The following is a 9,645-nucleotide window of genomic DNA, read 5'->3' as shown; positions in this document are numbered from 1 at the left end:
GGATTAATGTGGGCTCAGTCTGAGGACCTTTGCTCTTTTTGATTTACATCAATGATATAGATGAAGGAATAGTCAATAAGTCACTTAAATTTGCAGATGATATTAAGGTCTTGGGTGTTGCTAGCTGTGAAGAGGATTCTGCTGATTTACAAAAAGATTTAAATGATTTAGGGAGTTGGGCAAATAAATGGCAGATGAGTTTTAGTAAATGCATGTGGGTTATCATAATTTGAATTATAAGTATAATTTGGATGGGAACAATCTAAATAATGTTATGAAGGAAAGAGATCTTAGTGTAATAGTTGATTAGTCTCTAAAGCCATCCAAGCAATGTGCTGTTGCTAGTGGTAGGGTGAATAGGATTTTAGGTTGTATCTACAGAAATATTGAATACAACTCTAAAGAGGTTATAATTTCATTGTACAGGTCACTGGTTAGGCCACATTTGGAATACTGTGTTTAGTCTTGGGCTCCTTACATTAGGAAAGACATTGAATTGTTAGAAAGGGTTACTAGAATGGTGCCTGGGATGGAAGGTTGTCATACGATGAGAGCCTGAAATTTCTCAATTGTTTTCTCTTGAAGAAAAGAAGAGTTAGGGGGGGATCTGATTGAGGTGTTTAAGATTGTAAAGGGAATTGATAGTGATGATGCATAATATTTTTTTAAATATTTAACAGAGAGAATAGTAGGACTAGGAGACGCATATACATTTTGGCAAGATAGGAGTCATCTTCAGCTTTGATAGTTTCATTTTTCTAACAGGGTGGTTGACCTTTGGAATGGGTTGCCTTTGGATGTTGTTGATGCAGTAAATTTAATTGAGTTTAAGAAAAAAACTTAATAAGTATATGAATGGTAAGGTATGATTTTTTAAATTATTCTAATTTAGTCTAGAGGATGGAACAGCCGAAGTGGAACAATAGGTCCCATGGACAAATTCATACCAACCCTTTCAAACATTATTGAATTTCACATCAAATAAGTGTTAAAAATGTTTTTGTCCTTTAAAAGTCCCATAATGTTTCAGTAACCATCAACCAGGTGAGACAAATGAACAAGCTACTACCTCTAAAAAGATAAATACAAAATGATTAATCAAGTATTTACTTCTCAAAACTACAAAATCATCAAATGGACTTCACCCAAAAGATCTTGATCTCTTGATTACTTTATAAACCAATACTAATAGTCAAGGTCAACAAAATAAGTTGTAAAACACAGAACCCTAGAAGCGATCTCACAAAGAAAACACTACGTAGACATAAGATTACAAGAATATATAACTGAACTGAACTTAAAAGAAGAGCTGTAGTAGTAAGTCAGAAAAACCTCTAACTCTAAAAATCTTCACATCATCTTAGTGGTACACTATCGTACAAACCACATTGAGACAATTCCATTCCAACATATTGTCCATGGCAGGATTAATATTGATGAACTCCCTAAATCTGCTAGCACCAGCTTGTGACCCAAAACATATTTATTCATTGTCAAAAAATAATAAACTTAACAATCCTATCAGATCTACTGTAACATCTTTTACTAAACTTGTTCCTTACAGCTTAGATTCTGCAATGCTCCTCTTGTTCAACTCATTACATTAAAGACAATAATCAATCTATAGACTTTTTCCACTTATACTTATTTTATTAAACATGGACATCAAACCCTTGTACACTGTAGCACAAAGGTTTGATAGCTGTAATTTAAAACATTATTTTAATAAGCTTTCAGCACCTGAACCCTCTATCTTGATGAAGTTAGTCCTAAAATGTAGCATTGTGAACATAGCTTTGCTAACCTCTTTGTTGAATAGGGTGAATAATGCATGTTTACCTAATGTGATAGGTTCTCTTCTAGTACTGTCTCTTATTTAAAACTGATATATTACATAAATGATTAAAACACAAACAATAAATCTAATAGATCACTTCCTTTCCTCGACATACTTCCCTCTATTAAATCAAGGAAGTTAAAAATTATAAACCCAATGATTTACACAATTATTTATATTTCATACCAATGTAATAAGTTAAAAACTTAACATTCCAAAATCATAAAACTGTAGAAACTGCATAGCAAAGAAAGTAAAATGAAGTACAATGTGTCTATAAATACACCCTAAATTTGTATTAGTTTTCTGACGAGCAACAGAGAAGTGCCTAGATGGCTTGAGTGACTTATCCACCACTATGCCAGTATCTTTTTATTCAGTCACATTATTAAGTGGGTTCCAATCTATATTAAAGGTAGGATCCCAATTATGATAACCTAAATGCATTATATTGAAACTCCTATATTAAAGGTCATTTGCCCAATTAACTAGCTGAGCCCAGTAATTCTGTAGTGCCTCAACATCCTCAATGCAACTTGAAATACTTAACAGTTAATGTCAGAAAACTTTACTAATTTACTAAATTTGCCTTTATAAATGTCATTAACATACATAAGAAACAGCACAGGTCTAAGCACTGACTCATGCACTCCACTAGTAACAAGGGTCTAGTTATATTTGACTCCATTAATAACAGCCTTTTACTTTCTTCCATCCAAGCACCATGCAATCCAATAAACTTGTTTTTCTGCTAATTCCTACCAATTTGATTTTTTTAGCTAATCTTTTGTGTGTCATCTTATCAAAACCTTTTTGAAAATATAAGTACATCAAGTCTATATCCCTTCCATCATCCAAATAACATGCATAATCCTCTAAATTAAAATTTAAAAAAATACGTTACTATTACTAAGGCAAGATTTCCCTTTGATAAATTCATCTTGGCTTTCATTTATATCATATTTCTCTAAATAAACTTGTAACGATTCTTTTATCACTTTCTACAATTTCTTCTAGACCAGGTCTATTTGCATAGATGGTGTGTTTCATGTATGAATTTGGCTATTTTGGGGGTAAATTCTAGAATTTTTATAAGTAATGATGTTCTCTTATTCACAAAGAATTAAATATTTAACATTCATTGCTTTTAAGTTTGCTTGACACCACCTTGATAAAAATTGGTGAACAACTAAAGTCTTACAGAAAAGGTTTTCATTATTCCATTGTGACTATCACATGCACTCCCCAGTGGTAAGTCTGCAAACCTATAAACACTAGAAACCAGGTTTCAATACCCATAGGGGCACAGCACAGATACCGAGACAGCCCATTGTGCAGCTTTGTTTAACTACACACAAACAAAAAGACTACCACATGATTAGCACAACTCGGTAATAACAGGTAAAAAGAAATCTCTATCTTTCCAATGTAGAAAATTAGGGCAAAATTAATCAGAGATAATTTATTTTGGATCAACAACAATTCAAAATTTAAAATAATTAACAGGTTGAATGTGATGCTCTACCAACTGGATGAGGTGAGCTAGTGTTCATATCGCACAGACATATACATGAAACTCAGTCTCACTTGTTTCAAATTCAAGGCCTCCATGTAAACAGACCCTTTTTCTTTCAAACTAGATATGACCAACTGCCTATAATTACCATGGCAACTCTTATCATCCCCTTTTTAAGTTTAAAAATTAAATTGTAGTAAGTTTCCAGTCCTTCATGCTTACCAAAATTATTTTCAAGGGAAGCGCTCAGTTGTATATTTGATATTTGAATACAAATTTATACACCTTTCATACCCTTGTGCATTATATATTTCTGAACACTACAGCATCTCAGTAAATTTTCAAATAACCATTAATTTGATGTCATCTGTAATTAGTAAACTTGAACAATTTTGTCACCAATTCTGTTACTGTTAGCCTAGATTGGTTGCTCTATATTATGATCGCTGATTAACCCCATACTTATTTATTAATAACGCTAAAGACTAGTAAAGTAAATTGGCAATAAAATTAAAATAAAAAGTCTATCAACTTTAAGTTCAAGTGTAACTAATTATAAATAACTAATTTATAAATATAATTGCAATATATTTTTGTTGTTTAAAAATTAAATATAATAGTGTAAAATAAAATAAAACATATATCGTACGTTTGTTACTGAAATATTTTACCTTGGCTTGAGAAATAAACTTTAGATTCTAAAGACTGCTGCGAGAAATTGTCATTAAAAGTGCTGAAATTACTCCATTTTACACGCTTAATTAACTAAGAACTAAACCTAAAAAGGCTTCATGTTTAATTATGGCGCCGTCCTGTAAGTATTCGTGTTATTTACAAGGGTACCAAACTGATACTGATAACCTAAAGCAGTTATCATAGATCCTTTTCGTACTTTGCCTTGTTCATAATTAAGATTATTTATTATTAATTGTAATTATTATTGTAGAATTTCAGCAGCTCTTCTGATAGAAGTCATTACAAAATGACATATAAAATATGTACATGCTTTGCAAGGTAGCGATTTTTATTTGTACTTTTAGTTATGATTTTATTTATGCAAATTTTCCTTCTATCATTTAGTTCATTGCTGTTGTATCAAATGGCTCACGTAAATTGTGTTCCAACTATTGAGGTGTTTTGTTGTATCCAAGATGACCTGAAGAGCTCTGGATTGAGCGAAATATAGTGTGGGTAGAATACTATTATTATACATTCTTCTAATTCTTAAAAACCCTAAGGGACTAAATTAAGAATGTAGCATATAAGTATGTAATAGGCCTAATACTAATGTACTATAACAAATAATATTTTAATTTTCTTTTGGTGGCTCGTAAAAAGACTTAAACATCATTAATAATAATAGTTTTCCAGTCGCACTATATTTGTCATATCTATTGTCGACGACACGTTTTATTCTATCCAGAGCTCTTCCGGTGGGCTGGGATACAAAAAACATAGTGTACTAGATAAAGAATGTAGTGTTTAAAAATGTACCAATGTCTCACGACAAGTACAATTGTAATCATTTCTTGCCAGCTTGTAAAGGCACACACACCATAACAAACAACTGTTATATATACATGATCCTGGAAAAACACGTACGTTCAAGAAATCAATTTAACTCAAATATACGACACCCTTTAAGCCAAGCGCTTTCGAAAGGTGGACCTTTCTTTTTCAGGGTGCCTCTGAAGAATAAAGGTCCACCGTTTGAAAGCGCTCAGCTTATAGGGTATGTACCATAAGTACGGTAATACTTATAATAGGAATGGGCCAGAGGTGCAAGATGTGCAATACAAATTGAAATATCAAACACAGTGCAAACAGCATGTAAAGAAAACTTTATAAGTACTTCATATACACTGGTGAGTAGTAAACAAACCAATTGCAGAGTAACAAGCCACCAAAGCACTTGAGAGAGTTGATAGAGTAAAAACAACAATTTCACAAACCCACAATTGTGTCAATCTGACTATCCAGCTAACTTACTGACTAACTAACGTTGCTGGAAAGGCGCGTTTCTCTTTTCGTCATATCTAAATGCATATAATTGAATTATGCTATCTTGAAAAGCGTTTTCTTAGTTTTACTTATAACTTTGGTAATAACAATACATTAGTAACCATGTTCTATTATTACGATCACACTCTGTGAGTTCCCAAGTAAAAACCTGCTCTCATATTACCTACAGTGCACGATTACTTATACACACGCACTACGTGCCTTAGACGTGAGTCTTTTACGTGAGGACGAACGCTACTACTCCCGAAGTGTAACACGGCTTTGCTCGAGTGCTCTGGAGTGAAAACAAGAATAGTAAGTTGTATAGTTTACCTTTGCATTGTTTTAAACTAATTGTGACCTATTGGCGTCTAAGGTTGTACTGGAAACAGTGTGAGTTTTAAAATATGTCTTGCAAGAAACAAAACGAGAGAAAAGTAGAAAATTATATGTTGTTAACCTTGAAAAGTCTTTGTCCCAGTGAAAAGAGCATAATGCAAGAATAGAGATAAGGTTAGAAACAGCAATGCTGAATATGCAAAATAAGGCTTAGCCATTAATCCAGCCAAAGTTAAGGCTTTCACCCTGGCTAGATGGAAGAAAAACTAAAACAAAGTATCAGCAAAAGCCAAGGAATGTCTAAAGATAGCCTTAAGAAAAGCTATGAAAAGGATAGGCCTAGAGCCCAGTCGCTCTCGAGACTTAGTACCAAAAAATAGCTATATGAGACAAGCGTAAAAAATTTGTAAGTAAAAAATTACGAAGATGGAAATGGGACCACCAAAAAGTAAGGAAACGAGGTAGGAATGGGTGAAATAACATTACAACACATGGTGGTTTTTGACACACGCAAACTCAAAGTGGGTGTGGCCATCATTCCACCCATTCTTACTTCGGATTTTACTTTGAACTATCATCCAATTAATGACTTGAATTGAGTTTTATCAGTAGCTAATCCTTTCTAAATACTCAACAAATTTAAAATATTATTCTTTTGTGCTACCTCTTGCCAGTCAGATAGTTATAATGTCTCCCATAAGCAAAAAATGACTTTTGGAGCTTCCTGTCTCACTGCCAACATGAAACACTCCTTATGATGTCATGCATTTCATATATCTTCTATGTTTATTTCTATAATTCCATGTTTTTTGCAGTAACTGGCCATGAACCATAGATCCTCATATCTGCAGTCCGAAATGCAAACCATTGGGAGGCATGTTAGTGGAGTTTATTATATTCGATATTCGATTTACTGGGACAAATGTTATTCCTGTGGTATGACCAATGATTATTATAGAATTTCACTATAAAAATATTGTAGTCTAAGGATAAACCTAATACGCATTTACCATATCTTTGGAATAACTGGATATCCCAGGAATTAGGGTGTAGAAAGAGAGAGGTGTAGTACTTTGTTGTAGGTAGACTGAAAAGGATAACTCACTGTATTAAGTTGAAATTTAAAAGAAAAAATAGCAGAAAATAATAGCTTTTAGTACTGGTAAAAGGCTATTGCATCGTGCATTTATTTAAAAAATAAATTAATTAATAAGCTGTATTTAAATAAAAACAATAAATAAAGGGAAACTAATTTTACAAAATATGACTAAAAATAAACTTTAATGGTAGTGAAGATGAACCATGCATGATTAATAGGTATAGTGTAGACAATGAAATGTAGAACCCAAGGCTTTAACAGCAAATTCCAGGTTATCTGAGACAAGGAATGTATCTGTTTGAAAGAAAGTGAAAAAAAAGCATTTATAGATTGCCTTTTATTCCTTTAACTGACTAATCAGGAATTGAATAACAAGAATCCGGAAATAATTTCATTGTATATGACAGTTTTAGAGCAGTCTGTCACGAACACAGAATAAAGTAGAGCTCAATACAACTACAACATACTAAAACAGTATATATATATAAATATATATATATATATATATATACACTGTTTTATGTAATAGTTGTATTACATTCTATTTTACTTTACTTTATACATTTAGCTTTCATTATTTGGCTCTGCTACAGATAGTAACACTTAGTGTTGAACTTAGCACCTAGCCTCTTGACTAGAGTCACGTGTTCCATATTGGTGAAAATAAAATAAATATCAGAGGAAAATGAGATATTCTGTAGGTATTTACATGTCAAATCTTCCTTTGTCTTGAGCTTGTCCTCAAGTGAACAAGAAAATCACATTTCTTGTTTAGACTAGATGCAATGCAACAGAATGACGTGGGATAATCAACTTGGACCATATATATATGAGACTAGGGTGTCCCAAAAAACACTTTTTTTAAATGTCCTAATTTTCGGGCCTAATGCCATTAAATGGATGGTAACTAAACTATTAAGACCAAAATTGGCGTAACTGAAGAAAAAACTATTGCCTCAACAGTATTTTTTGTTCAAGGAAAAAACAATAATTTTTTTAATTTTTTGGTTTTTTCTGATTTACTTTTCAAGGTCAAAATTTGATTAAAAGATGTATGTGATGGGAATTGTCATGACAGCTACTGAAACAAGCTTTTTAATCTCCTGCAATTTGTCTAAGATGACTATCTCAAACCTCATCCCCACATAGTGCAAATACCTCATACATCATGGTGGTGACTCATGATTTCATTTGAGAGTCCTTGAACAAACTTGTTGATGAGGGAATATTTGTGATCTTCAACCACCATTACAGGATATACATTGCTATGCAAATAGATTAGGTCAGCCAAGAAAGGGACCCAAGTTCTCAGAGGACCTCTCCTTCGATCCTTGAACTCATCATGGTGGACGGTTCAATTTTCCACTAAGTAAAACCCACTATTACAGCTCAGTTACGACTGTTTCCTAGTCTCATACTTCAAGCTGTGTACTTTACCCCTCTTTCCACTTCTTTCTTCTGTGGATGGTCTTGTCCAAAGATGGGGTAGTGTGTTTGTTAATGGCGAGTGCCTAGGGTTTCTATAGAAGCCATCCCACTCAGTCCTGGATATCCTGGGAAATACACCACTATAGAAGGACCTTATCTGTCCTTCTGAGTACCCTAGACAGTATTTGATCACTGACCTAGGTTGTTGGCTACTGGCCGTTAAAGACCTTCATTGTACTTATAAAAGTCTGAGACATAGAAGGGGACTCTCTCCGTATCTAGTCACCATTTCCGGATGTTGCACTTCCACAGCCCCTTCCAGTTTATATGTACTGTGTGTTGCAGGAACGCCATTCCGACATAGACAGTGATGTGGCACATTAACTTGGTGTCAAACAGTCTGGTCACACACCCAATCCAAAAAACATGAACATCCATACCAACATCCAAGGTCATGACACCAAAATTTCCCCTTCCCTACTACTCTATGATATATTCCAAGTTAAAGATTTTCCACCGAGCAAAAGTAGTGTCTGATAAACAGAATGTTCAATGAATATGATAATATGGAATACGGGTTCAGAAACTTTCTGAACTCCAACTGAGTCTATCAATAATAAAAAAAAAGAGTCGCTACAAAATAATCGTTATTGAAATAAACACGGCCCGGCATGGCTAGGTGGTTAAGGCGCTCAACACACAATCTGAAGGTCGCGGGTTCGAATACCGTCACACCAAACATGCTCGCTCTTTCAGCCGTGGGAGCGTTATAATGTGACGGCCAATCCCATTATTAGTTGGTAAAAGAGTAGCCCAAGAGTTGGCGGTGGGTTGTGATGACTAGCTGCCTTCCCTCTAGTCTTACACTGCTAAATTAGGGATTAAAGTTTTTCTTCATTACCCATTTAAGCCGTCTCCAGCCATTATTAGTCTCAAAGTGGGTTCCTCGTCATCGAAATCGAAATTGATAAGAGCTTTCCTTGTTGGAAATGATTACACCAGTAAGCCAGCATCTGTTCCTTTTGATGGCGGAAAAGAGGTCAAAGTGCAAGATGGTGAACATGCTATTTCATTTGAAAAAGAAAACAATGAAGAAACTGTTCTCTGTACTGTTAAAAGCTACAATAATAATAAACAAGAGGATTCCACTTTGTCAGAAACAAATCCACAGAATAGTGTTGCTAAGCTAAAAGAGTATGACTTAATAAATATTTTAGCACACAGGGATATTGGATTTATGAAGTTTGATACAACAGGCTCAGCAGTTGTAACACATGTACATCGCACAGAGATTGTTAAAGTTAGAGCACATGAATTTCAACATAAAGTGGAAAAAATTGAAAAGTTAAATGCCCATGAAAATGGTGACAGTCATCGTGAGTCATTTGCTGCTTGGAAAGAAACAGAACGCCGAATTCGTCTTCC

General features: G+C 33.9%; 1 protein-coding gene across 1 annotated transcript in view; it reads right to left on the bottom strand.

The window, feature by feature from the left end:
- LOC106469306 (probable ATP-dependent RNA helicase DHX35) overlaps window positions 1-5,326 on the bottom strand; it is a gene marked incomplete at its 3' end in the record, with an annotated part of 26,394 nt that extends 21,068 nt beyond the window's left edge. Inside the window, exon 1 of the mRNA XM_022397784.1 lies at window positions 5,306-5,326. The remainder of the gene's footprint in view (window positions 1-5,305) is intronic.
- Between the last annotated feature and the right edge of the window lie 4,319 nt (window positions 5,327-9,645).

The sequence above is a fragment of the Limulus polyphemus genome, unplaced genomic scaffold, assembly GCF_000517525.1.
Source record: "Limulus polyphemus unplaced genomic scaffold, Limulus_polyphemus-2.1.2 Scaffold3412, whole genome shotgun sequence".
In the NCBI taxonomy this organism is placed as follows: domain Eukaryota; kingdom Metazoa; phylum Arthropoda; class Merostomata; order Xiphosura; family Limulidae; genus Limulus; species Limulus polyphemus.
Note: the sequence above shows the minus strand (reverse complement) of the source record. Positions and strands in the feature narration are given on the sequence as shown.